The sequence below is a fragment of the Myotis yumanensis genome, unplaced genomic scaffold (assembly GCF_028538775.1).
Source record: "Myotis yumanensis isolate MYYU_CA2020_CCGP unplaced genomic scaffold, mMyoYum1.0.hap1 SCAF_3, whole genome shotgun sequence".
Taxonomy (NCBI): Eukaryota; Metazoa; Chordata; class Mammalia; order Chiroptera; family Vespertilionidae; genus Myotis; species Myotis yumanensis.
This window is the reverse complement of record NW_027223754.1, coordinates 1,747,623-1,753,622: the sequence shown is the minus strand read 5'-3', so window position 1 is coordinate 1,753,622 and position 6,000 is coordinate 1,747,623.

Genomic DNA, 6,000 nt, shown 5'->3' with positions numbered 1-6,000 from the left:
CAGACCTGTGGGAAGCAGACCTCCTTCTGCAGCAACAGCCCTGGAGACCCCACCACAGCCCTGACAATGGACGGGAAGACCAGGATTTGACCAGGACCGGCAGGGCCGCTCAGCTCGTCCCTGCTTCTGTTAGGGCCGCGAAGGTGGAAGGCACGAGGCCGAAGTGCTGAGGGGTGATGCACTGATTATGAATTGATGTCATCTGGATACCAGGTGGGCTGAGCCCCAGTGGCTGCCGCCCCCAAAGACGGGGAGTCAGGTTTCTAAGGACTCGAGGCGGCTTCTTCTGGTGGAGAATTCTCCGCAGGCGCGGGTCCTGGGGAAGTCGGAGGGGAGAGAGAACGGTCTCAGCGAGGGGGATGTGGTCTCAGCCAGTGGGCTGCCCGTGGAGGCGGCCTCAAGGTCAGTTCGCAGGGAGAGCAATGATTCCATTATGTGATCAGACCCAACAACCTGCACCTGAGGACTGAGAGCAGGTCCCGCCCAACAATCCTGAGGACGCCCTGCCCTCCGGGCTCTGAGGACACAGCTTTGCTTGAGCTCCTCTGGTTGCTGCTGGCTCAGTACCCCCAACTCCCCTTCTCCCCAGATGCGCCCCCCAGGCCTCCCTCCTTTGTCAACACCCAACAGGAGCTGCAGGTTCCACAGCGCCTCTCACTCCGGTGCCTTTCTGCAGGCGCCTGAGAGCTCCTCCCAGGACAGCAAGGCCGCGCTGAGCCCAGGAGGGAGCTGGGAACTCCTCTTGCCTGTCTGCCCTGACCTCCTGACTCCAGGCGCAGGGAAGGCACGTCAGGGTCGCGGCCGTCTCTGTCTCCCGGAGAGCAGGCCCCTCGGGGGCCCCTGGTGCCAGCTGACCCACCGTCTGCGGAGAAGGAGGTAAGTGGCCATTTGTGTTTTGAGGTTTGAAAGCAAAGCTGCCCGCGCGGTGCTGTGACTGTCCCTCAGGAAAGTCATCGGGGACAGTGGATGAGCTAGCCCGTGGTCGGAAAACTGCGGCTCGGCAAACCGTGGCTCGCGAGCCACATGCGGCTCTTTGGCCCCTTGAGTGTGGCTCTTCCTAAGCCTTAGGAGCACCCTAATTAAGTTAATAACAAGGTACCTACCTATATAGTTTAAGTTTAAAACATTTGGCTCTCAAAAGAAATTTCAGTCGTTGTCCTGTTGATATTTGGCTCTGTTGACTAGTGAGTTTGCCGACCACTGAGCCAGCCTGATTGCTGGCCGCTGGCCCACGGTGGACGAGGCTGGGTTAGGTTCTGGCCCCCGTGCAGGTCTGTAACGTTAAAGAGCGAATCAAAGCAGCCGTGTGGGCTCGGGGGCCTCCAGGGGGGCGCACACCTGGCCACGCTGAGATGGAGAGGGGTCCCCTGTCCTGACCCTCCCTCTCCAGGCCCCTGTTAGGATCCCACAGGAGGAAACCCCCAAAGCCCTGCAAACTTCTTCGTAGAAACAGCGGCACCTGGTGGCCCCCTGAGGAACAGCACCGCAGGGGGCGGAGACCGGCTCCCTGAGTCCGGGGTGGAATGAGGGGGGCGGGCGGGGACCTGGGGTCGTTCCAGGGGAGACAGGAGAGTTAAAGGCCCGTGCGCGTTGCATGATGAGCCGTGGGGGCAGGTTATTTCCAGACTCGCGTGCAAACCCTCCCCCAGGGGTGTTTCTCTGATGAGGTAGGCGCATGCTCTGTCGGAAAAGGCTGCTCTGTGTAGATGTTTCAAAAGCAAGACCACAGCCGTCCGGCCGAGTGGCTTCATCTATAAAACCAGCCTCTCCCCATGGGGTCCCACCTGTAAATCCAAATATGTTCGATGTACGTCACGATCTAATTGAAGGACAGCATTTACCTGGAGCCCAATACCCACAGTTACTCGTGCTGAGGCAGAAGCTACATCAGCCTGTATTCACTGTCAGAGCAGAATGTTCCCAACCAAACAGCTCGGCTCCCCGAGGGAAGGGGCTCCCAGCGCTGAGCGTCACTTTCGAGTTTACATTTAGTATTGAACTCCTGTCTGAGTTTCAGGCCTCGCCCACGGAAATACGTGTGCTCAGGTCTCCAGGATACACGTGGGCTCCTGGAATTCTTGATCCCGCCGTGGGACAGGTTTTAAAGTTCACCCGGGAGAATCAAAAGGGGGAGTAAGCGAGGTCGGCAAGGCTCTTTTGAACAATTTAAAGCGAATCGCTGTGAACTCGGTGCCAGGTGACCCTCCCGGTGTTTGCTGCCCCTCAGGGCGTGGAAGCAGCCGGCTCCCGGGCAGAGGGACAGGCACAGAGGGCAGAGGTGCTCTTAGAAGTGTGGCCACGCGACTTTTTAAAAGAAAGGGCACATTCTGACACAGAACCCTCGACACAGCAATTCAGTGTTTACCAAAGTCTGCCACCAGACGCCAGTGGGACGAAAAGGTTTCCCTGGGAAACAGGTCGGCTGATGGGTTGCAAATAGGAGGGCACCCAGTGGGCCTGACTCCTGACTGCCCCCAGCTCCCGTGCTGGCGAATTGGGGTTACACACACCAGCCCACACCCCAGGAGGTAACACTTTCCATCCTAAAGGGCAAAGAGGCCATCCCTGGGGGCCCTGGCGGCCGCTCAGAGGGTTACAGCGTCGTCTCCATACGCCAAGGTTGCGGGTTTGATCCCCGGCCAGGACACATGCAAGAGGCAACCAATAAATGCATCAGTACGTGGAACCCCAAATCAATGTTTCTCTCTCTTAAATCTATAAAATAATGAAAAAAATATGTCTTAGGAGAAAGTAGAACCAGGAGGGAGTCATGGGGGAAGCCAGGTGCTCTGGGCTTGGAGCAGGCGCCTCTGGGTGTGGGGCGGAGTCGAGCCTTGCTGTGGGGCGGATCTCCGCTTCTAGCCGAGCAGGGCCCCCTGGGCCCCAGCTGTGACCATGTCCCCGATGGTGCAAGGTCCCAGGGTGGCAACAGCGCCCCTGCCTGGGAACAAACGCATCTGCAGGTTTGAAAACCGCCTTTGAGGCTGGCTCTTACCACCCCCACTTACCAGGGCGCGGAGGTGGGAGGACATGACCTGCGTGTCCCCCTGGAGCCAAAGGGGCTCATGGTGACCCTCCCGGGGCGGGTGCCCCGCTGGCCGCCCCCCAGCCGCACGCTGCCTCTCTTGTTGCCACCACGGGGCGTGACCTCCTGTGGGGGGAGCCATTTCAATGACATGTTGTTCCTTTGGTCTGACTCGGATGCGAGGAAGCGTGCGTCCCGTGGCCCACGTGGGGGGTTCGGGCACACAGGCCGGCACAGAAAGGGCACAGGGTATGGCTACGAAGCCCAGAGGGTTCTCACGCCATTTCCACGCAGTCCTCCCTGCAGCGACCGCGCCCTCGGGTCTCACCCACCACCAGTCTGCGTGGCGTGGCCGCGGGGAACCGCCGTGTGGTCAGCGATGGAGCCCCACTTCAGCACAAGGTTCAGGACGGTCCCCGTGTGGCTGCCTGTGTGGGTGTCGATGCCCTTGTAGGGTAAGGAGTGCCGCCAAGTGACGTGCCACCAGGGCCTGTGAGCTCCCTGGACACGGTCAGCTCTCCCCGGGGAGGGAGGGCACCTGCGGACGGTGGGTGTGCCCTTTTTGGGGCGAGCGGTTTCCTGTCTCTCCAGTGCACACCCGGCGGGGTGGCCAGGTCTCAGGATGATGGTTCCCTTAGGAGGGCACTGGCCGTCTCCCCCATGACTGCCCTCCGGGGAGCAAGGGGGGGTCCTGGTCCCTCGCCTCCGGGCGCCGGGCGTGCCCACGCGGGACCAGCCGGTCCAGGACACGGAGGCCCCGCAGACACTGTGATTTGCACCAAGTCGCTGGCCTCCTGCTGCTGTGCGCCTCCTGCCCAGGGCTCAACGGTTGGTCTGGCGGCGTTTCTGTCACGGGGTTTCTCTCATTGCTGTGCAGGGGGCTGTAGACCTTCTGGACACAGCCTTGGTCAGACCCGCGCGCACAGACCGCCTTTCCCCTGGCTCTGCGCCGGCTGGTTCCCACCAGGCGGTAAAGAGCAGACACGTCACATGCTGATGAAGATCAGTGTGTTCATTTTAACAGTCGTGTGTGAGTGAATGTGTGTGTGTGAGCGTGTGTGAGCATGTGCGTGTGCATGTGTGTGAGTGTGTGTGAGTGTATGTGTCTGAGTGTATGAGCATGTGTGTGTGTGCGTGTGTGTGAGCGTGTGTGTGACTGTGTGAGTATGTGTGAGCATGTGTGTGACTGTGTGTGTGTGTGTGAGCGTGTGTGAGTGTGTATGTGTGTGTGTGCATGTGTGTGAGTGCATGTGTGTGAGTGTGTATGTGTGCATGTGTGTGTGTGTTTAGGCTAGGAATGCTGGCCTACACCCAGTGGCGGTGCGTGTTCTGGGAGCCCCTGGCCCTGAAGCACGCTGGTCCCGGTCCCGTGGGTGGCGGCTGTGGGAGGGCGGCTGGGTCAGGCAGTTGCTCTCTCCACACCGTGTCCTGTGACTGGGCCCATTTGTTGGAAAGAGCCCGTCGTTTCCATGGAAGCACCTCAGCGCGTTGTCAAAAACCCACTGACCGCGCACGTGTGTTCTCTGTCCAGACCCTGGGCCCAGCTCCAGGGCCCTGTCTGTCCCCGCACAGGAGGGCCCCCCGTGTCACCATCGGAGGACATGCCCGCGACTTGGCTCCTGTTCCGTGAATGCTGCTCCAGGCCCCGCGTTGCCACATGTCTCAGGCCCAGCGGGTCGGCTGCTAGCACTCAGGCTGGGGAGAGCCGGCACCTTTAAACGATCTACTGACTCCGAGCCACTTACTATTCACAAGAACAAACACTCCGTGGGAGCCTCGAAAGGCCCCTCTCCCGGGATGCGGCCTCTCCATTTCCCGGGCTCCCCGTAGAGGAATTTCTAGACCTTTCCGTTTTATGCTGTAGAGAGTGGTAGGTTTAAAGTCACATTTTCCAAATACTCGTGAGTCCATCGAAATATAACGAACCTCTATACACGGGCCTGTGCTCTGTCACCTCACTGAATGGGTTTATGAGTGTCTGTGCTTATTTTTATTAAATCCGGGGAGAGCTCTCCACACACAGAGCTGTCTTCTCTGGGTAGTGCCGGTTTTGTGTGTTTTAGGAAAGGCTTTTAGTTTGAACACCCACTGAGCCGCGCCATCTGGGTGCCCACCCACGGAGATGCCCACCGCCCTCCCACATGCACAAAACCGCTGTGAGCAATCAGCATCTCCATGTACACGTTCCTGTGGAAAATAAGCGCAAATATCTTTATTCAAAACACGAGGGCCCTTACCATCCGCAGGGACAACCTGCCATTGATTTTACTCAACACTGGATGTCACTGTTGTAGTTTTATAATTTTAAAAAAAACACCCAAAACCAAAAAACCGATTTTTGGAAAAAAGAACTTCCTAATCAGTATTCTCAAAATAGTGGAAGACATGAATCCGCATTTCTAGTTTTCATTATGTAGAGAGATGCAGACCCTTCAGAAAGCCTCATTTCTTTGTAGGACTTACTTTTGTTTTGTTTTGTTTTACTTTATTTATTTTTTTATTGATCTCAGAGAGGAAGGGAGAGGGAGAGAGAGATGGAAACATCAATGTTGAGAGAGAATCATGGATTGGCTGCCTCCTGCATGCCCCACATTGGGGATCGAGCCCGCAACCCGGCATGTGCCCTTGACTGGAATCGACCCCAGGGCCCTTCAGCCCATAGGGTGGACCTACTGTTTTGAAGAGCAAGCCCATGGTACCACAGGGTCTGGGCATCGTGCATGAGTGACCCCCACACCGGTCAGTGCTGAAGGCCCTGAGCAATGAGGGAGCCACAGGCCACAGGATGCTCATGGGGGAAGAGGCGAGTCTTCCCCGACACTCGGCCCCGAGATGCCCTGGGCCTGCTGGGCGCAGGGAGCCCTTCGGGCTGTTCCCTGCACCTGACAGGACAGGGCAGTGTCCCTCCACATGTCTGTCATGAAGGATCGAGCTCATTGCCTGTCACTTCCTACCGGAGGGAAAGTAAGTTTGTG